At 32.3% G+C, this 23,171-nt stretch overlaps 1 non-coding gene across 1 annotated transcript; it reads right to left on the bottom strand.

The window, feature by feature from the left end:
• Nucleotides 1-21,843: 21,843 nt before the first annotated feature.
• Nucleotides 21,844-21,915, bottom strand: TRNAP-AGG (transfer RNA proline (anticodon AGG)). The gene has a single exon. It is a non-coding gene; the product is annotated as a tRNA-Pro (tRNA).
• Nucleotides 21,916-23,171: the final 1,256 nt, after the last annotated feature.

The raw sequence follows: 23,171 nt of genomic DNA, 5'->3' as shown, positions 1-23,171 counted from the left end.
AGTGACTCTCTTTGCCGTCACGTTCTCTGTTATTCTGTTTATAACACATAATGTATCAACATCATTTCTTTCAGTAAAATTAAATATTGCAGTGTACAACTACCGTGAAAACAAACATTTAAGTCAACCCTTTCTTAAATTTATCCCAGTACCTCAAGCATACAAGCATTTGGACATACTCAAACATTGATAATGCTTTTGACTTGACATTGGCTGGTTAAAGTAGACATTTTACGCACTGCGTAACATTCACAAATCCTTTGTTTTAACTTTGTACATATTGAGTGAGAAATCTCCATCAAGTCACTGTGTGGTAACCTTATGTTAACGTAGGTTAATCTTAGGTAACCTGAGGTTAGGAAATGATCGCTTGATAATCATTGTCTCTTTTCATCCTATTAAATAATCTGTGTCTTGCTTAGTGATGTAATTGGATTACATCTCTGAAATGAATGTTTTTTATATTTGTCTTAGTGTAGTCGATATTTTGGCATTTTCGGAGATCCTGATAGACAAAATACTTCATTTAAAATTATCTAATATACTTAAATATGCGATTTTTTTTTCATGTGTTAATGTTTACTTGGTTTATATTGCCGATATATTAATTCATCCTCATCATCATCAGCCATCTCTTGTCCAATGGTGAACATAGGCCTCCCCCTTTAGTCTTCATATTTCCCTATCCTGAGCCAACCGCATCCAACCACTTCCTGCAACTCGTCTTATGTCATCAGACTACCTTGTCTGAGGCCTGCCAAAACTTCTTCTACTCGTTCTGGGTCGCCATTCCAGGACTTTTTTGGTCCATCTAGAGTCTGTGATTCTGGTTATATGACCAGCCCAGCTCCATTTCTGGTTGGCAGCCCTATGGACCACATCGGTGACTTTTTTTCTCATTCTAATCCAATCAATGTATTGGTTTTCTGTCTCTCAACGAAATACCCAGCATTCTCCTTTCCATGGCTCTCTGTGTCACTGATAATTTGTGTAAAATTTTTTTCGTGAACATAAAAGTTTCACAGCCATATGTCAGTACAAGGAGAACACAAGCATCAAAAAGTTCCATCTTTAAGTAATGTGAATACTTTGGAGATTTTAGAATATATGAGAGCTTACCAAAGGCAGCCCATGCTAAACCTTGCCTTCTTTAATTAATGTTAATTAATGAAGTGCAATTTAAAATGTCGGTTATTTCACATGAACGGATGGGTTAAACATGATTTTTAGAGTAGTAAAATGACAGGTCTTCTTTTACTTTTTTTAAACTATTTTTTGTGATTGCCTTATAGGTGAGATGACGAGAAAGACAGTGATGGGGACAAAGAAAGCCTTAATTTAAAAAATATTTTCTTGTATTTATCTGAACTCAAATGGTTGGTAAAGGATTAAATAAAATCGAAAAAAAAAAACGAAATTATGCCTTTGATGTAGGTAATTTTAGTTAACTCCATAACATTTTAAAATTAATAATTTATTTTTTAATCCAAGAATCATTTATTTTAGAGCTTAGTGTTTTTGAGTCTAAGCATTTCAATTGAATGACATTACTGTTTTGAATTGAATGACTCTGAACAATAAGATTCAATGTCACCAATGCTATTTATTAAGACATTAAATTACAGATTGATAGCAGACTTTAGGGAAATAAATGTCCGTTATGTTTATGTCGACCCAAATTGTTGATTATTCGATTTTAAGAACGTACCAATACAAGTTTTTCACCATCCAGTCCAAAAATACAGGTATTTGTAAGTGTCGTTGTATATCTTTGATCGAATAATCTTATAAAAATTGTCAAGTGAAAACCCTAAAACGGGCATTAATTTGCTTATTTCGTAACCAATTCCTAGGCCCAATTCAGATGATTGTAAAAATCCTACAGAACGACAAAATTACATAGGGTGGGTTGATTTTTTTTGTTTTATTTTTATTTATTTAATGACACGGAAACACACTACTCAAAATCTCCACCTGATTTCCTTTTGTAGGATTTTCAACCGAGTGAAGCAAACTGAATAAAGATATTAAAAACAATATCATCATGATTTTTCTTCGCCTAAAAGTGCATAATAAGGCACTACATTGGTACTCCAACTTTTTTGTTACATGAAGATCGAAGGTAAGATGATGAGTTCTACACTTCAGAGATAATGCAGACTCCAGAGATAATGTAATATTAGAGTGTAATGCCGCCTTTAATGCCAATATTTTACATCCACTTTACCAGATATCGACCCTCGAACCTTAAAAGAAAATACTTTGCCAGAGAAATTTGATGAATACGTAAAAGAAGATTATCTGTCACTCTTTCACAGATGCCTCCCCGATATCGTGCGAAAAAGATTACTCGATTTCACGTCGGACTGATTATGCCTAACGAAAACTGACAAAATCGACGCTTCGTTGTCCCGTTTTCTGGACCCCAAAACTGAACCAATTGTTTTTTAGAAAGGAGACCTGCATGAAATTTTTATTTAAAAATTAAGATTTCCGGTATACATTTACGTATCAGTCAAAATATTTTATAATTAAATAATAAATACTTATTGGTCACAGAAAAAGTATTTTTATCAGAAATTGGAGATAAATCACATATACAATCAATAGTTAACCGATGTGTGGCATTGTCACGGCAATGAAGTAAAAAAATACCGAACATACGATCTCACTTTTGTCAACACTTTTTACGTCTCACTCTCGTTGCTACAGAATATACGAGTATAGTGAGAGAGACAATTTCACACGTGATGCAGGCCAGCCTGTATCACTGCCACAAAACGATCAGTTCTTGAGTTGCTCTCGGAGAACTGCTAAAATTCTAAAAGTGGACTGCGCATGCTGTGAGCTTTAGCAAACGTTTTTTATTTACGGTTTTAGCGATTTCAAAAATTACAAATATGACTTTTGTTTTCAAATACAGTTGAACCGATCGCTTATGAATGCTTCATATCTCAGATTTTAAATTTTTCATTTTTATATGTGTATTGTATTGAAGGCGGGGATTTTTATAGCATATTAAGGGAAGGGTTAAAAAATATTACATGTCAACCATGTCGGAAATTTAACCCAAGACCTATTGCACGGTAGGCTAACGCGCTGACTATTAGACAACGAGGCTGATTAATATTTTTTTATTTTTAAATCAATCCATCCTAATTTTAACTTGTGTGGATTGGTACGAACTTTGCTAAGCACTGTTTTCAGTTTATTAATAGCATTTTACAATTTATTTCAGATATCATTAGTGTGAATTAAGTAATCTTCGCTCAGCGATGTAAATCACAGATGCCATTAAAATTCACTTTCCATCTAGTTAATATTTGGTGGGAGGATTAGCCCTTTTGAAATAATATTTAAGGCCTGTTTCTTCGTAAGGTTACGTAATAAACAAGACATAATTACATTATTATTAAATGCAACTTTTTTCAATTTAAATTTATTTCAACAGAGAGGGAAAACGTTTTTGAGAAGGGAATATGGAAGTCTAGGCATTAACAGGGCTTATGACCAATCATTTGCTGGTTTAAGTGGTTAATTCACACACTGTGTAACATTCACCATTCTGCCTATGTTTGAACATCCACATTTCCTCAACTCTTCCATCTGTTGACTTTTGTGAAGTATAAGAGCTGAAACCTTTATCATGTGGGTGAACGAATTCACCTACTAGTGAACGCCAGAAAACAATTTATAATTTTTATACTTCTTTTCCAAATGTAAGTCTGCAAGCATTAGGACATACTCAAAACATTGTTGAATATTTATTTTAGTCCACTCCTGTCTAGTTTCGAACGTATGCAGCTTACATTACCATCCTTTCAAGAAAAAAAAGACCTAATTTATTTGTTCCATTAGCATCATACTGATAACATAAAATAAAATAGGAAAGAATTCATTAGTTAAGTAAACCTTGAAAAAGAAGCTTTTTAGCTTTGAAACCGGTTGGTGGAAAAAAAAAAAAATTAATGGTTAAAAACAAAGTGGTTTTATTTATTTTATTTGACGTAATTTTTACTTTATGTAGATTCACAAATAAGTTATTAAATCCTCATCTTCTATCTTGTCATTTCCTAATTCCTATGGGAAAGAGACTTGTAACCGACTAGCATTTAATGCAATATATTGCTCGTTACATTAAATCGTCATGGTGGTCGTCCACGGTGCTTCTGTTACTCTGTAGGTGGGCAAATATTATGGCAGCCGGCGCCTGAGAAGGTCCATTTGTCGTGGCTGTCACCGCACCTGTCAAATTTGACAGCTGCTGTCAAAATGGCGGACGCCGCACCGCGCCAATTCAGCGCGTGTGCACATGCGCAATATTGGATATAATAGGTTTATCGACAATGCGATCATTCTATTATTTATCTTATTCGATGATCCAGTTAGTCATTGCAAAACCGTTTTCTTTAAGGTGACGTAGCAGTTAGGATGCCACACTTGCTGTCCCAGAGTTTAATTTCCCCCGCACCCCGGGGAGATCTCACACTTTTAAAAGATTTTTAGTATCAACAATGTTTTGAGTATGCCCAAATGTTTGCAGGCAGGCTGGATTTCCTCCCTAGGGAGTTATTTATTTATTTAATTATTTATTAATACATTTTATCATGTTAAATTCATTTTTTTGTACACTTTGCCCAGCTAACAAGGGTACATACCCCGTTCCAAGCTACGCAATTACATTTTAATACATAATAATAATTTACAAGTTAAAAGAAAGAACAGACAAATAAAATATAAACTTACTAGTACACACACATATATATAAACATACACAATTTTTTTAGGCGTTGCCTAGTATGTAGGTAAAATAATCAAATCAAATGGATCTCACCCTCAAAAATAAAGGTTTCAGCTCTTTGACTTCACAAACATCAATAGATGAAAGAGTTGAAGGAATATAGATGTTCAAATATGGGCAGAGTGGTGAATGTTACACAGTGTGTAAAGTGGCCACCTTAAGCAGCCAATGACAGGTCGTAAGCTCTGTCATAATGTCTTGACTTGCATGTTCCCCTCTCAAAAATGTTCCCCTTTTTTTCACAACAAATTTAGATTTTTAGTGTGTCCAAGGCTGGAATTTACTCCTTATGGAGTTTTCATGATTGAAATGTAAACAGTTTTGAGAAGGGGAAATGGAATTGTAGGCATTTACAGGACTTATGACCTGTCGTTAGTTAGTCTCTTCTTAAAAATGTTTTCCCTCTCTGTTGTTAAAGATTTCAATCGATTTTTATTTTAGGTTTATAACTTAAAAACTTGATTTTTTAAGGAAATTTGAGCGTTTAGTAAAGAAAATCTTGTAAAGTTGTGTTATTCAAAGTATTGTCCATCGAAAGTTACAACATTTCCTATCAATCTGGCAATTTGTGAATGCCATCCCAAAAAAACCGGTCATCTTTTGAGTCAAGGAACGAATCGAGCCAATTTTTCATGCCTTGGACTGAGAAGCGTATTCCGAAAAGTGCATTCTGCATCGACTGAAACAAATGGAAGTCAGAAGGCGCCAAGTCTGGACTATATGGCGGGTGGAGCAGAATTTCCCATCCGCTAATTTTTAAATAGTTTTTAACGGGTTGAGCAACATGTGGCCGAGCATTGTCAAGTTGGAAAATCAATGCCTCGTGTCTGGTCTCCCATTCTGGCCGTTTTTCCTTCAATGCTTTCTTTAAACGAATCCGTTGTTGTCAATACAGCTCTCCAGTTAAGGTTTCTCCTGGTTTTAGAAGTTCATAACACACAACTCCCTTCTGGTCTTCATCTTCAAACTTTTTCGGCTGTCCAGGCCGCTCTTTGTCTTGATATCAAAATCCAAAACCACTCGAAACACTGTAATTTCGTAAGAGCATATTTGCCGTACAATTCCACGAGCAAAAAATGACTTTCGGCTGTAGTTTTCTTTGCAAACAAGTGACTCAGCAAAACTTCCCGCAAATGCGGTTTGTTTCGCCAATTGTCGAAATTTTCCACGATTAATTTTTTTTTTAAATATTTATACTTTTACAATTTTGTATTTTTTTTTAAATAAAAAATAAGGTTCCCTCACATATGATGCCCACAAGCAATCAAACACTCTTGACTGTTTTTTGACATCTTATGACAGAGCTTCAAAGTAAGCTTCAAAATAATAAGGACGTAAGCTGATTTCTTGTTTTACTAGTAATGACTAAGGATACATAGATTTTGGTATTATTTATGTCTTCTCCGGATATTCATTGTTTACTTTTAAGACTAAAAAAGCACACATAATGATAAAACTGTAATTACTTTTTAATATTATTATGAAATACATAATTTACTGCCTTAGAACGGGGAAGCTATCCCTAGTTAGGCAGTTTAGATGAACCAACAGCAAAAAAAAATACGCATGTTTACTTTTACTACTCAATTAATTTGTTGTATATATAATAACTTGTAAATTGCTGTAATAAATATGCAAAAAAAAAAAAAAAATTTAAAAAAAAAAGAGATGTATGTCAACGATTTGCCACAGCGCATACACAAGTGCTGACGTCTAGTGCCAAATTCCGGTTTTTAAGTTATAGATCCAATACATATAATGGTGATCATTTAAAAAGCCATTGCATGCAATTGTATAAGATGGTCAAAGAAATTAAAATGAAAGCAAATGGCCACTTCTTGGTCCTAAGCATATTTTCTTTGGCTTAGGGATAATCAAATGCAGAATTAGTTATTTTATTTTATGCGCATAAATCTAGTATTTTCCCTTATAATACATGAATCTAGTCACGCTAAAAGAACCTAATCAATTTCAATGGGGCAAAGACGTGTAATTGGATTTATTTGAGTTGCAGAAAACTTTTCCAAGAGCTAACTTGATAAAGGTCTACATAAGTTATACTCGTACAAATGACTCCAAAGGTTATTTCAGCATATTTAACGATAAATGAATTAGAAAAATAACAGTATTATACTTTTATACCGTATTGTATTATAATTAAACAAACACAAATCTATGGAATCAAAAGATAGAAAACATTTAATTTTTTTTTGTCCTAGCTTTTATTTTCTTAAATTGTATTTTATTTAAATTTTACCTGTATCCATACTTGTATTATAAATGCGAACGTAGGTTTGTTTGTTTGTGTTTTTTCACGTATCAACGCACGGTGGTCACGCCGTAGGCCACAGCCTTCCAATAGTCATGTCCAAATTATGATGTGTCACTGCATGCAATTAGTGACAAAAAGCCATATTTACTGAAAGTATAAAAACAACCTAGGATTTCTAAAGGGTTCATTCGTATTTCAGCATCGAAAGTGAGTTCATCCAAGGAAATGCTAATTACTGTAATCAGTGCGCTTATTAGTCACCGTGTTAACTGTTCTATATTTCTAAGAATTAATCATTGATTTATGTTTTTGGTGATGGAAATTCAAGTTAAAGATTTTATTTGATTATTTTTATATACTTTGAAGCATAAGTGAATAGTAGTTTTTGAATAGTGTCCCTGCTACATAATGCAAAAAATTTGTTTAAATTCGGAGCGACCAACTGACATATTTTATTTATTGGGATAGCCTGAAAGGTAACAAGTATAACAAGATACTTATTTTTAATCCAGAATTTAAAGAACGTACAAAAAAATAAAAATACCAACAAAGAGCAACATTATTTGAAAATGAGTAGGCGGTAGGGTGGAATCTCGAAAAGAATCAGTTTGAAATAAATTCTATTTATTTCTATAATCAGGAACTTCTGCCCTATGGGGAATAGGATACAATAAATGTTATCTTGCGCGCGGTAAAAATTGGAGCATTAAATTGTAAGACAAAGTTCCCTGAAAATGTACGAAAAAAATTATCAAAAACATTTTCATAAAAATGAACTACTTTAAATTACGTCACTGGTTCATATCAATCAACCTATGATATGAGAGTTATGGAAGACTTCCGGTTTGCTTGCCGTGAATGGACCACTGCGAAGAGCTGATTGAGAATAACTGGAAAAGAACCTTTGATTTTAGAAATAAAAAGCTTTAAAAATCGTACCGCTGATAATACGATACATATAAATTGAAAAAAACATTTTTGGCTTAGTTTAATAGTCTATTAACTAATTTCTTTTTTTTACAAAACCACTAAACTTTCCCGTTAACTTGCTTTATCTATGGTTGGTTTAATGTGTTTTTCGTTATGGTTTTGTAGTAGGATTTTGGGTTAGTAAACAGAATAACGATGCTACATCACCATAGACTAACGGGTCGTCATATCTTTTTCATAACGATAGTTAGAGAACCGGCAATCGATACAAACTACTTTTAAGATAGAGAAAATTATTATTGATAAACGGCAAAACGAATTTATTGCCTAACTAATTTCTCCATTATACGATGCAAGCAGCGGGTAAAGGCTAGTTAATATATTACAAAAAAAATAACTTTTTATTGTTAAATGAATAAAATAAATAACTCATCATTTTCATCCTCGATCCGGTCTGCCCCGTTTCCTATATCCATCAACATTTCCATCATAATGTTGTTATTGGCTTATGCCGTATAGATAATAAATAAATAAATATTTTTATCCGTTTTTTCGCCGTCCATCCCATGTTCAAACGAACGCAAAACTCAATGCTTAATTTTGTCGATAATGCTTATCTCAGTATTCCACGAGAAGACAAAGCGAGACCTGTAAGCAAAGACAGGGTGATATGGCGTTCTATCCTTTCTGCTTACCCTTACAGAAAATGGCGTGATGGTTTGTTTGTTTTGATTTACTGGCTTATCTCTGCCTTACGTAACGCACGAATCTCAACATCTGTTCACCTATCGTACTTAGTTTTACCACACATTTGCTTGGGAGATCGCACTTCGAAAGCAATCAACCTTTTTCATTCTTGTTTTTCCAATTCCATATTTGACTTTCATTAATTTTTTTTTTTCACATGAACTTTATAATTTTTTGTTTTCTAGAAATTATTTTTTTTACTAGACGTTAAATAAACCTTTATTACTTTAAAAATGTAATAAGAAAAATAGCTGTATTTCCCTATTCATCTATACTGAATTAAAAACTGTTTTTTTCTCTCCCCTGGGGTGCTATTCTGAACCGCTCTCGTGGCATGAGAAAACAGTTTTTCTCGGCGGCGAGAGCGTTTGGAATACCACCCCTAAACAAAAGTACGTTTGAGACTAACGAGTTTTTCAAGTTATGTCTTTTGAACGTTAGCGCAAAGTTAACACATATACTCATGTCCTCTAGCAGTCTAGCAAATGCTTCCTCTTTATTGCGAGAAAAAGACAACTGCAAGTCGGACTGATTTTGCCTAGCTAAAATCGATAAAATCGACCTTCCACTGTCCCTTTTTCCACACTAAACAGAAAACCGATTTGGTTGTTTTTTTTCAAGAAAGAATAAAATAATGAAATTTCTGTATCGGTACTTTTTGCGTTTTTCAAAAATAATTACCTGATCTTTATGCCATACGTCCGAAGACGGCAGATACAACGAGGCGCTTTTTAGGGTTTTTAAATGGTCCTAGTACCAATAGTAAATATTTTATCAAAAAAAAAAAACAAAACTGTAGAGACAAGCCAATAGTTAATATCTATTGTATGTAAAAAAGAAACGTGGATCTAATGTAATCCAGGAATAAAATACATGAATGCGTTTGAATGAAAAAAATCAGACTGCGTTTCTACTTAACTCTTACAATACTAGTGGTAAATAATCCCTTTGCGCGCGGTGATGTAATATCGTGTTACCACTAGTAAAAGACGGAATCTTCTTAAGTTCAGACATTTGAAAAAAAAACATGGAAACATACTGTTTAATAATTTCTTATCCATAATTTATGCAAATAAACACATAATTTTGCCCCGTTTTAGCAAAATACTCGTAAATAAAATATCATAAATACGCTGCTCATATTACGCGTGTGCGTCCCCCATCACTGTCATCAACCGACTGAAGACTGAATATGTTTTACACAACACCCGCCACAGAACAGCGTCTCTGTCTTCTTTGTTTTATCTTCGTGATCTTTCTTATACTGATGTGTTGCTGAATTAGCGGAAATTCATTCTTCGCATGGCAAGGATAAATATTTTTTGTATTACGCTCCAGCATAGTTATGAATACAAATTTGACTTTCCTAATCCGGTGTGAAAATGTCCATTTGAAGATTTGAAAAAAAAAATACGGATTAATAATTTAAAAAAATTAAGAGATACATGTCAAGTCTTGTATTTTATGTCGACTAGTGTGACATCACGGCCACACAAGATCTAAGAAAAAGATTTCCTTATTTGAGAAAAGCTTTGTTAAAGTACGTTAGAACCAGATGATTTACGTATGTACATTTCTGGTTATTACATCTATCAAACTAGATTCAATTTGTGGATTATAATTACACCCTACAGGAATGTAATCTGATTTAAACTGTGATGAATTGTATGATCAGCATTCATACCTTCCGTTCATAAGTGACCAACATGTAATTACAATTATATAGGCCCAAGTGCGGGGTGTTGAGATCCGAGTGTTGGATTGTACACGTGATATTTGAAAAGGTAATTTGAGTTGGTTTTGTAAGTAAACTCAGTGCAATCAAGAAAAGATAATTAATCGGTGCAGTAGAAAAATTAATTAATGTTTTTATTGCGTGTGAGATGTTTTCTGATTGTAATAAATAAAAATAAACTGAATTTAATGCAAATGTAACAAGTTTTCTCCAAACACGGGTAAGACAGTGTTTTTTGTACTCTGCTTTAAATTTATTTTAAAAATGGTGGTATCAGCCGGATAAATCTCTGCCACATGATAAAGGTTTCAGATCTTTTACTTCACAAAAGTCAACAGATGGAAGATTTGAGGAAATGTGCATTTTTAAACGTGAGCAGAATGGTAAATGTTACACATTGCGTAAAGTGGCCACTTAAATCAGCCAATGACCGAGTCATAAGCCTGTAAGCCTAGACGTCCATAATCCCTTTTCAAAAAACATTTTCCCTCTCTGTTGCAACAAATTTCATTTTCGTCTTTTTTCCACATCCGCTCCTAAGTGGAGCATGTGGACATCGATCCTGGAGGCATAGCGCCACCAGCACTCTCGCCTCCTCCCACGTCAATCCAGCGCCTCTCAGTTCCGCCGAATTCAGTCGAAAGATCGTCATCGACGGCCTTCCAGGACGGGAAGACGCAGGTTTAAAGAAGAAGCAACTTGGATTTAGGCTCTCCTGAGGCATGCGCAGCACGTGTTGAGACCAAGTCCACCGCCGCCCTCTCAAGACGCTCGTGAAAGGAAGCTGCTGCGTGCGTTCTCGGACTTTAACGTTTGTTATAAAATTGAACCACCTTATAAATAATATTCTCCTTAAGCACTTACTCTCAAAACTCAGAAGTTTGGTGTTCTGAGCTTTGGTAAGGTGCTAAGATTCGCACCCATATAGGAGTACTGGCATTATACAAGAGATAATTGGCGTTTCGTTTTGACCGAGTATAGACTCGAGTTACCGACAACATGCATCATGTTAAAAGTAGCTATTTGCACATTCTTCCATCCTCAGTTATGTTTACTCCCAAGTATTTAAAGCTGTCAACTTTCTCGATCCTATGTCCATTATTATTGAGAGGCTAATCAGCAAATTTAGTGGGATCTTAATTCAATGTTTAATTTCGTTATATATGTATATGTTTAAAAGCTTTCGTCCTACGCCTACGTGTTAAAAATTTAATGTAAACAAGCAATTACTCTATAATCCAAGACCATCGATATGATTTATTACGTAGAGAATGCATTTCATTTCCAGACTAACACCTCACAATTTACTCTTGTAACAAGCATGTAATTACCATTATAACTGATCCTACCGAGATGTAATAGATTTTATCGCCTTAAACATAGTAATTTTATCTTTCTTGAATTAAACAGCGGTGACGCCCATCAACCAATTATTATCTAACATCATAAAGGATACGTTTTTTTTATTTCGCTTTCGTCCTGTTGAAAACGTATTACCGAATATGTAATTATTACCGGTCCCATAAAGGATAAACAGCCCTTTGCCGCTTTATTCGGATAATTTATTCCTTGTGATTTAGTAATTCATAAGCCCTGTTTAATGCTTAGGACTTTTATATTGTATTTTATCTTATCAAGCACTTAGGTAAGTAGTATTCCATAAGACATCTGCTAATTTTGGCGGCACTTAAGTTAGAAATACAAAAATCAGATTACAGTACACATTGTTCTAGGTTGCCTTGATTTTTGTTTTTGGGAGTCGGAAATATTCACCTTCCCTCATAAGATAGCAATGAATTTCGTTATTATACTAAAAAAAAGAAAGCAATATATTTTTTTTTAAATTTAAATTTTGATAATAATTTATTAAAAATATATGAAATCGTGGTCTTATTTTAATTTTATTTTATTTTAATAACGTAAACGGCCAATCTGCCTTTTACAAAACTTTATAATACTAACATATTTGGTTTAATATATTTTTTTAAAAACATAATTAGTTGTGAGTTTATACACTATATCTGTTTGTTTACTAAAAATATGTATGTAGAACTGTTGATTTCCCTAATAAAATAAAATAAATTTCCTTTTACCCAAAATTTATTTTAAAAAAATTAACCTAAAAATTATTAAAATTATTGAAATTATTAATTAAATTTAATTATATTCAGTAGAAAGTTTAAACAATTTAAGAATAAATGTAAAGAACAAATAAATAATAAAATGTTTTAGAGTAATATAATAAAAAAATAATGAGTACTGTTTTATACAGCTGGGCAAAGTGAACAAAGAATTGTACATATTATGAAATGCATAAATAAATATAATTACCATTCACCATCTTTGAAAAAGTTTAAAAGGTTTATTCCATGGAAACAATACCTTACAATTAATATATCCGATACGTGGGAATAACTACTGTCGAGTCCGTGAAGTCTGTTCAATACGGCTTTACAAGTATATACTGTCCGTTAATTGTTGCTACGAAACGGAGGCACCTGTCTAGTCATTCTTCCAGGCACCCTGAAGTTGATGAGAGATAACAGTTCGGGGCAATCCCATATTGAATTTACAATGTTTATTTTGTCTTATTATTAGAATTAAAATTACAGCATTATTGAGTTAACCTATTAAACACAAATTCGTATCCTCGTCCATGAATGCAACAAATAAACAAGTTGTGCATTTCAAACCATCGTAATATTATTTAAATGCATCACGACCTCGAGCCATAATCGGCAGAACAACGTAAGCGAAAAATAGTGAATTTCGTAGAAGATTAAAAAAAAATGTTTTAAATATATATTTTTTTATATAATTCGGTAAATGGGGTTAATAATGGTTGGTTACTGCCAATAATGAAATGAAAGCCAAATTGTTTCAATACCTTCCGCTTTTAATATAGTGACAGTGGTACGAGCTAACGTAATCGCCTACATTGTCGACAGTTACGTTGTTTTGCTTAGCTTAAAAATAATTTGTCAACATATGTACACTAGACATAATACAAATAAACAAAAAGAAAATTTTAAGACATTTGCATCAAAATCCTGACAGACATAATGACGGACAACAAAGACAAAAAACAATTATTCTGCTCCCAAAGAAAAAAACAAATTACGGACAAAGGCATTATACTTTTCTGGCCCCTAAGCTTTACAACTTTTTAAGCAAGGACATTTTGGTGAACCAAATGAAAAACAATATTTTCAAAGCTCGAGTCCATAAATGGATTGCTAAAAAGACTAGACAGGAAGCTGAGGAATACTTTTCATATTTCAGAATACAATTTTAGTTTCTTGAAAGTCCTTTCTCGTTTTATTGATGTATGTATGTTTTAGAATCTTTTTTCATATTTCTTTTGAATTTTTACACAACAATTGATGTGAAAGTATGTACAATTATGTATAAAATAAATAATACACTGGCACTCCGGAACGCGCCTGTGGGCCCCAGTGGAGTGGCTACATTGATAAATAAAAATAAAATTATATTGAATGCACATATTGCATAAACATTTTTTTTGTAAACTGTATTTGTATTTTATACTGGATTAAATAAATATATAAATGCATATTTTTGTATATTTTTTTTAAGAGTGGAATGATGCGGAGTTAATACATAAAAAAACTATAATTGGCCTATATATTTTTTTTTTGTTATGATGGCTGTTGTCTTCTTTCAATAAATAAAATAAATAATTGAAATATCCTTAAATGTGGCAGGTGAATTTTATAGAGCTATGATGTTTTTAACACTTGTGCGAGGGGCAATAAGGAACACTTTTCCTTAAAAAAACTCAATTCGCCAAAAATGTCGCTTACGTTGTTCTGCCGATTATGGCTTGACTTGTCTATTTCTAACATCGTAGAAGAAGATGCAAATATGTGTTTTAGTGGTGCAGTGAATCTGTTCCCGTGTAAATAATAATTAATAATAAAAATAGAGGAATATCACTTTTTTTATAGTTTTTAAGTAATAAATGTCTATGAAATACTGTCCTGTAAAACAAAAAAAAAATGATAATTATAAGTAGCAAAAAAGACATTTTTGAATTTCCACAAAAACGGTCATTCCTTCGGCCACGTCCCTAATACGTCACGATTCACTTTTATTTGTTCCTTGCTATTGGAATTTTATTTCGAACACTACCACAAATCTTGACGTCACAACAACCAAGGCCAAACACGTCGCGTTTTTCTACGAACGTATTTTTATTGAATTCCTTTTTTGCATTTATGTATGAAAACATTTCTCCACAATATCCCTATTGATTTTAAGAATAAAACTCATTATTCTTAATCCATTTTTTATATTTAAATCGGTATTCGTAGTATGTGATATTTCCCTATTGTATAGAATTTTGATTTGCCAAAGTTTTGTTACAATGTCGCTTGTATGAAATAAAAAGACTTCACGTAACATATTTAAAATAAAATAAAATGATAAAACCAAACAATACTGCTTGACCAAATTACTTCAACCAGCCAATTACATGTCATAAACCCTGTAAATGCCTAGTATTCCATATTCCCTTCTCTAAAATGTTCTCAATCTTTGTTGTAATTTGTTTATCTTAATAACTTCCTAGGGGGTGAAATCCAGTCTTTTGTCTGCAAACATTTGGACAAACTGAAAATATTGTAATACTGGTTAAACCTAACCGCGATAGTTTAAATTAATTTACGTTAAATGTTACAAGTAACTTTCTTGTTTCGAAGACAATTGGAATCAATGCTGGGAGGAGAGAGCCTGAATTTAGTTTTACGGTCGTCAGTGACGTGTTGCGTCTCTGTGTTGGAAGGCCTGGCACCTGGAGTTGCAAGTGCTCATAGTGGTTGACTGAAAAATTATGATTTTGAAGTTACCTAGTTGCAATTACCCCATGATATGGTACCTAAAATTCGGCATTTATGTAAACTTGTTTATCTACATAATACGTTTCGATATTATCTCTCTATAAAAGTGATTGAAGGATGTCTGATGACTCGTGTATTAATTACACTTCAAGAAGAAGTACATTGATCAGATGTTGAATAATCAGGCATTTAAACAGTTTCAAACTATTAACGGACCAAGGGTGATACGCAATAGCTATGCTCTACCGATCAATCAACAGACAAAGTTGTATAGAAATCGGCATCTTTATTTACCCAATTAGAACACGCCACGTAACCAACATTCCAATTAGGATTTTCCGATACATTATTTCCTTTTATTTCTCCTTATATCATAATTAAAAAACGTTATTGCTTTACAACCTTCCTAGATCTGCGATGTTTTGAATTTGTAAAAAGTTTATTTTATTTGTTTAGTTCTATGATTGACATAGTCTTATATTGTAGGCAGACATGTCATATGTGTCATCTTTTAGCCTAAAGTGATAATACCGCTTGCTTCTCAAATGCTTGCCTTTGGTATAAGAACACTTCGGTAATGCTGTTCATAGAAAGTAGGGAGGTTTTGTTGAATTTTCTGAAGATCCTCAGCAGAGATGAAAAGAATTTGACGTCATTCTAAAATTTACATTTTAGCAAAGACAGCATTTGTACACAAATTACGATGGGGCACGTTGAAGTTAATCTGAGCGGCACCGGCGGTAACATAGGTATCTAAATAATATTTATTTTCATCATCATCCGTGGTGCTACAGCCCGTTGTGGGCCCTGGTCTTCTTCAGAATATGTCTCCATTCCCCTTGCACCCTGCGACTCTTCTCCAGTTTGTCAGGCCAATCGATCTTAATTTAATCTGCCTCTGCTTCGTCTGCCTTCCGTAATGGTGTACTGATTTTTCAGGGGGTACTATTACATTTATTTTGTGCACATGGCCCAACCATTGTGATCTTATTCTTTTTATAAATTGTGTAATGTTGCGTTCGCTATATAGTGCCTCTTATTCATGATTAAACCGTCTCCGTGTAGTAATACTTTTTAGTAAAACAATTAGTTGCGTCATCACATGGTACGGATTTATTCAAATGATTTATAGAACACGTAGGTAGTATGAAGTACTTTAGTTTCTTATAATTTATACATTTAAAGATTTTTATATCGATAATCGATTTGTTTGTTACAATTTGATTCATTTTAGTGCATTTTCTATGCACGACTAAGATGTTTAAATGCATCTATTCTACATAGAGCCTTCATGGGCAGAGGTAGGGACTAGTGTGGTCAAACCAAACATCAGTGGCTTTATACGGTTCAGAATAATAGTGGTATAATAATTCAATATTCACAATATTTAGAGTTTGTCCAAATTTTTGTAGACAAGGACTGGATTCAACTCCCTGAGGAGCTGTTTAAATTAACATATTACAACGGAGATGAAGAACATTTAAGAAAAGGTAATATGGAAGTCTATAACTTTACAAACATCAACAGATGAAAAAATATAGATGTTCAAATATGGGCAGAATGGTGAATGTTACACAGTGTGTAAAGTGGCCACTTAAACCAGCCAATGACAGGTTATAAGCTCTGTAGATGTTTAGACTTCTATATTACCTTTTCTGAAATGTTCTTCATCTCTATTGTAATATGTTAATTATAAATATAATATAATAAAAATCAATCCATCCTAATTTTAACTTGTGTGGATTTGTACGAACTTTGTTAAGCACTGTTTAGTTTATTAATAACATTTTACAATTTATTTCAGATGTCATTAGTGTGAATTAAGTATTCTTCGCTCAGCGATGTAAATCACAGTTGCCATTGAAATTTACTTTCCATCTAGTTTATATTTGGTGGGAGGATTAGCCCTTTATAAATAACACTGCACCTACTCAAATGATATTTAAGGCCTGTTTCTTCGTAAGGTTACATGATAAGGACATTGATACATTATTATTAAATACAAATTATTTCTATTTAAATTTATTTCAACAGAGAAAGAAAACATTTTTGAGAAGGGAATATGGAAGTGCAGGTTTTTTTCTTATGATTACCACACTTTAAAGTGACACGTATACTTATCTTTTGGTACTTACTAGTATCTTTCAACAAAACATAAATAAATATGGATCGAATGACAAATTATTTATTGATGTGTCAAGTGTCATACAGGTAAACAGTTTATTTATTTTTAATGTATAATATAGCACTACTGCCAATTACAATGTACATATATTATTCCATTATAAGGTAATTACATAGACATGTTTTAAAACCAAAAAGATTTTTCAGATTTAACGTAAATGTGAAAAAAAATACAGTGGGAAGGTAAGAAAGAGATATACCCATGATTGTCGGTTCAATCGGTTGAAATTTTATATCCAAATATGTCGTACTTTTTGGTTATCTACTAGTTTAATACTGTATCAGTAAAGAAAGCAACCTTATCTTTTATGAACATATTCAAATTTTTAGAAAATTCAAGTTGACTTTACCTACACACAACCGAATATAAATTTTTACCTTCCCATTGTAATCGAAAGCCTTAGAAAATTTTATAATTTGGAAAAAAATAAGGCAAGAAAGCGTTTCTCAAATTAAATACATGTATAAATATATTTAAACCGAGTGAACAGAGATAAGGAAAGTTTTGGAATAAAGAATATGGATTCATAAAATCGACATTTATAAAATTGGTTTGGCTAAATGATACAATTCATTTTAATTTTACACTACTCTTTTATATATTTTTATAACCTTTTTAAACTGTGGTATAAGAACATACATTAAGGAAAAACAATATTCATTAAAAAAAAAAAAAAAAAACACAGAAGTACGCACATACAAGTGTGTTTTTTTTCGTATTGCTCTTACAAATATGAACAACATTACAATTTGGTATTTTTTTGGGCCACAACAGGCCAGGAGTAAATTACTACACAGAGGATATTTAAATACAGTTAAATCACACTTTTTTTTTATTTCATTAAACATTGAATATTATAGTAAATATTCCAATTAAAACCATTTCACATGAAATTATCGTTGACCATTTTATCAAGTCTTGAATTCATTTTTGAAATCTAAATGTATTTTAACTTTGTTAAATATTAATAAAAGAATGATTTGATTAAAATGAACTAATTAAATACGTCAAAGGTTCTGATCTACTGCTGTTTAGAAAAGCATATCAATTATGTGTTGTGATTGATTTCTGGATTCCAGAAAGCCATGTTCAGCGTGTTTTCATACGCACGGGGTTCTCTTTTTAAATGTCAACTCACCGACAACAACTCACGGCGTCACAGGTGGATTAATATCAAAATTACAATAAATAGTATTGATTTTAAAACGATATTTAAAAATCAATAAAAATATTTTTAATTACCATATTGAGTTTGATCTAAATTATTTATTGTCATTTTTTCAAATTATTTTTTTTATTACTAATAAAACATATAATACATTTAGTAGATATTATACTCCCAGGAGGGGCCGTTAATAAAAACAAAGTATTTTTATATCAACACGTAATATCATACATAGTTAATACACTCCAAAGTTGTATGAAACCATAATATAAGAAACACAAAACACAATTATTGGTGGAATTCCATTGTAATTTACATAAAAGTAAGTAATAAAAAATATTTAATACAGTTCCACTTATTTTTTCAAAATTTTGGTTTATTTCCAAACTTTAGCCGGATGAATCTCACCCACTTGATAAAGGCTTCAGCTCTTTTACTTCAAAAGAGCCAACATATGGAAGAGTTGAGGAATTGTGGATGTCAAAACATAGGCAGAATGGTAAATGTTACCACTTTAAACAGCCAATGACAGGTCGTAAGATCTGTAAATGCCTAAACGTCTATATTACTCAAATTTATTTAATAATGTTTTTCATCTCTGTTATAATATGTTTTTTTTTGCTTAGTTTGATAGTATATAATACTAATAAATAATAAGCATTATCGACACAATCAAGAAAGGAACTCTGCGCTGGTTTGGACATGTAGAACGAATGGACAGCGAAAAAACGGCTAAGAATAATTACAATGCGAATGTTGATGGATGCAGAAATAGAGGTAGACCGAGAAAGACATGGCATGACCAAATCCAACAAATACTTGAAGATGGACATGTCAAAAGTTGGAATAATCGGCGCGCGTGCATGAGAAGATGTATGAATGTAGAAGAAGCGAGATCTGTATGCAAAGATAGAGTGAGGTGGCGTTCAATCCTCTCTGCCTACCCTTACGGGGAAACGGCGTGATGGTTTGTTGTTGTTGTTGTATAAATAATTCATTTTTTCTAAAACACTACTGAACTTCCTCATTGAGAAATAATAGTAAAATATATTTTTTTTAATTATTTCACCCAGTATAACCCTGAATCTTTATTCGGAATGCGAACAAGTATGCGCTATCGACCTGTCGGCAAGCCTTTTGATAAGATTTTATAAAGATATATCGATTTATACGTTCGATACTTCTTCTTATGTACAATGTTATATTATTCGGCACCCATTGTTATCAGAATCTATTATATAGTGTAACACGCGGTAGCCATAAGAAAGTTTTTATTATCTATACGTTAATAGAAAAACCTATTACTCTAACAAACTTCCATAACAAATAATATTACAATCGATCACCGAGATTTTTACGAACGTTTTAAAAAGAGATTTTTCTAGATTTTCAAAAAAGGTAAAAAAGGGAAAAAAATATTTTTTTTGTATTTATTTTTATTTAAGAAGGTAAACATGAACAGAAAATAACACTAAAAAAAATAATGAAACCCACTTAACCGCGAAACCGGCTTGTCGGCAGGTTTCTTATTTTTCCTTTGCAAAGAAAAACGTCAGGGAAATTATATAAATTTGAAAAGTAATATAAACATTATTCTAAAGTAATATAAACTTCTGAGTTTTGAGAGTAAGTGCTTGAGAAGAATATTAGGTATAAGGTGGTTCGATTTTATAAATACCATTAAAGACCGAGAACGGACGCAGCGGCCTCCTATAACGTCCTTGGACACGTGCTGCGCATGCCTCAAGAGAACCAAAACCTAAGTTGCCTCTTTTTTAAACCTGCGACTTTATTCGGCGGAATTAAGGGCGCTGGATTGACGTGGGAAGAGGCAAAAATGCTGGCTGGCGATAGGGTCTCCTGGAGACTGGTGATGTCCACATGCTCCACTCAGGAGCGGATGTGGAAAAGAAGAAGAAGATAAGCATTATCAAGAACTAAAAGCATGCGTATTTTTTACACAAAGTTTATTTACAAAAATTTAAATAGATGACTGTTAACATAAAATAATAAGCAATATAGAGCCTTGTTACATATTAGCCATTTAATTTATTTTTTAAAAGTTAATCTTAAAAGTTTTGTCAACATTTTCTTTTAAGATCTGCTTGGGAATCTTATTGAAAATTTTAGGAATTGTATAATAAAGTGTTCTTTGGCCATACTTGTTTACAAACCTCGGTACTGACAAGCCTTCACGTTGTGCTAGCCTTTATTATGTGTATGTACGAGAATATACCTTTTCAGGTAGTTACTATCAAATCGATATCTAGTAACAAATTTGAGCCATAGAATAGGATTTACGGACAGGCACCCTTGTCTTTTAAAAAGTTCGGTTACCTCTTCCCTTTCAATCACATCATGTAGATTTGGGGACGCAAAACATGTTGATAAAACTCACAAATTTTGGGTGTAATTGTAGTTTTTTTTCCTCTTGTTCCGGTTATTTATAGCTTTGCTTTTGCATCCGAAGCTTTTTTTCCTAGTATGTATTTGTAGTTTAAAACTAAAACTGTACTCATAACACATATAAACATCTGTATTTGTAACGAGTATGTCTTGTACGCAAATGAGGAACTTCAGCCCCACGGAAAATTGGGTACAAAAAATGTTTTTAATTTTTAATTTTGTGAAAATTGGAGCATTAAATTGTACTGCAAAGTTTCTTAAAAATGTACGAAAAAAATACTGAAAAATATTTTAACAAAAACGAACTATTTCAAACGACGTCATTAGATCATATAAATCAACCAATGATAAGAGAGTTGTGAAAGATTGCTGGTTTACGGTAAGACAACGTAGCAATCGGAAGAACTGACCGAAAAGAAGCGGAAGAGAACTCGAAAGTCACAAGCGGAGTAATTTAAAAAATACAAAACCTTAAAAAAACCATAGCTCTGATAATGCGATGTATAAAAATGAAAAAAAATAAAACACTGAACTTCGACATGGTATCAAATTAATAATATTTGTAGAACATAGCTTTCTTAACAAGTAGTAGGGTTCCTATATATATCACATGCGTTTGTCGCATTTGACAGGCATTTTAATAATAAAAGTAGTTTGCAAATATATTTTTGATATTACTGTATAATGAATAATGTTTTTAAAACATTCAAATGAGTAAATAAAAAAAAATGTAAAAAATATTCGGGCTCGTCCGGGATTTGAACCCGGGACCTCTCGCACCCTAAGCGAAAATCATACCCCTAGACCAACGAGCCGGGTGAGCAATTTGGCAAAAAAACGTGATTAGTGTTTAACACCAGACAACTGAAGTGTTTATTCAGGGTGCCTAAAATACCTGCGTTTTCAAATAAACCCTCCGAATTTATTGACTTTGATATTATGGCTTCGGCACTCTGAAAACCATAATATCAAAGACAATAAATCCTGTAATAGGTAAAATGCAGTTAAAAAAAGAACACATATTTTATGTGAAATTTGATTTAATACATCAATACAGTACCTAGGTACGTATGTATGAATAAAATAATGAATGCGATTGCTTCATTAGCTTAGACGTATTTTTCAGATTATTTTAAAACAATTTTTTTTCTAGTGTGTAAAATTTAAAATCTACAAAAGATTTTTTTTTCTCGCCAATAGTGATTAACTGTTTTGCTTCTGTTTTAGTTTCGGTCGAAACTGAAAAAGAAATTTACTTAAATAAGTTAAAAGTCACTCCAAAACGCCCGAAATTGGGCGTTTAATTGTGTAACCCTAAGAGTTTATTAAATAAGTGTGAAATTAAATATCCAAACTTTTGTAAAAAGTTTTTTCGACGTCCCACGGAAAAAATAAATAATATGGTGACTCGTAAATTATGTGTATTTAAAATGTGAAATTTGACTATGTATTGTCTTTAACTGGGCCTCTTGGATTGTGGTGCAAAATAAATAAACAATATTCCAGGATAATTGAACGTAGTTATGTAGAAAGCAGCCAGCCATAGAAAAGTAAAACTGATATAATAACATTTTTGTGAATAATCAAATCGACAAAACAGTTGGAATATTTTTGACCTAAATAAATGAAAAATAATGAAAACTTTCGTTTTTTATATGACCAACAAGAATCTAATTATTTATTTGACCAGTATTTTTTCAGTGCTGTGGGGGTTTTCTGCAAATTAAAAAATTACTCTATCGACACTATTTTCAGAAGGTGATTAATACAGTTTTTTGTATTAAAGTGGTCTGGCTGTTTTTAGCAGAACATAGAATTGACCTTACTATACCCGATAACATAAATATTAATATCTTATTTTTTCAAAATTGTGGACTGGCTGTTTTCTGCATAATTACGTTCAATTTCGCTTATGCCTTTCTTTTGCGGTCTCTATAGTAAAATTGCAAAAAAAACCATCGATAATCATTTGATGCCGAAAACAATTTATCATCTGAGCAATAAAAGAAAATGTTGAATTAGAAAATCGGCTCGTCTTACTCAATTATTTTTCTATCATTTATAATACATA

The sequence above is a fragment of the Micrasema longulum genome, unplaced genomic scaffold (assembly GCF_059751315.1).
Source record: "Micrasema longulum isolate JH-2025_06_02 unplaced genomic scaffold, ASM5975131v1 h1tg000104l, whole genome shotgun sequence".
Classification (NCBI taxonomy): domain Eukaryota; kingdom Metazoa; phylum Arthropoda; class Insecta; order Trichoptera; family Brachycentridae; genus Micrasema; species Micrasema longulum.
The sequence above is the reverse complement of the archived record's forward strand: the minus strand, read 5'-3'. Positions and strand labels throughout refer to the sequence as shown.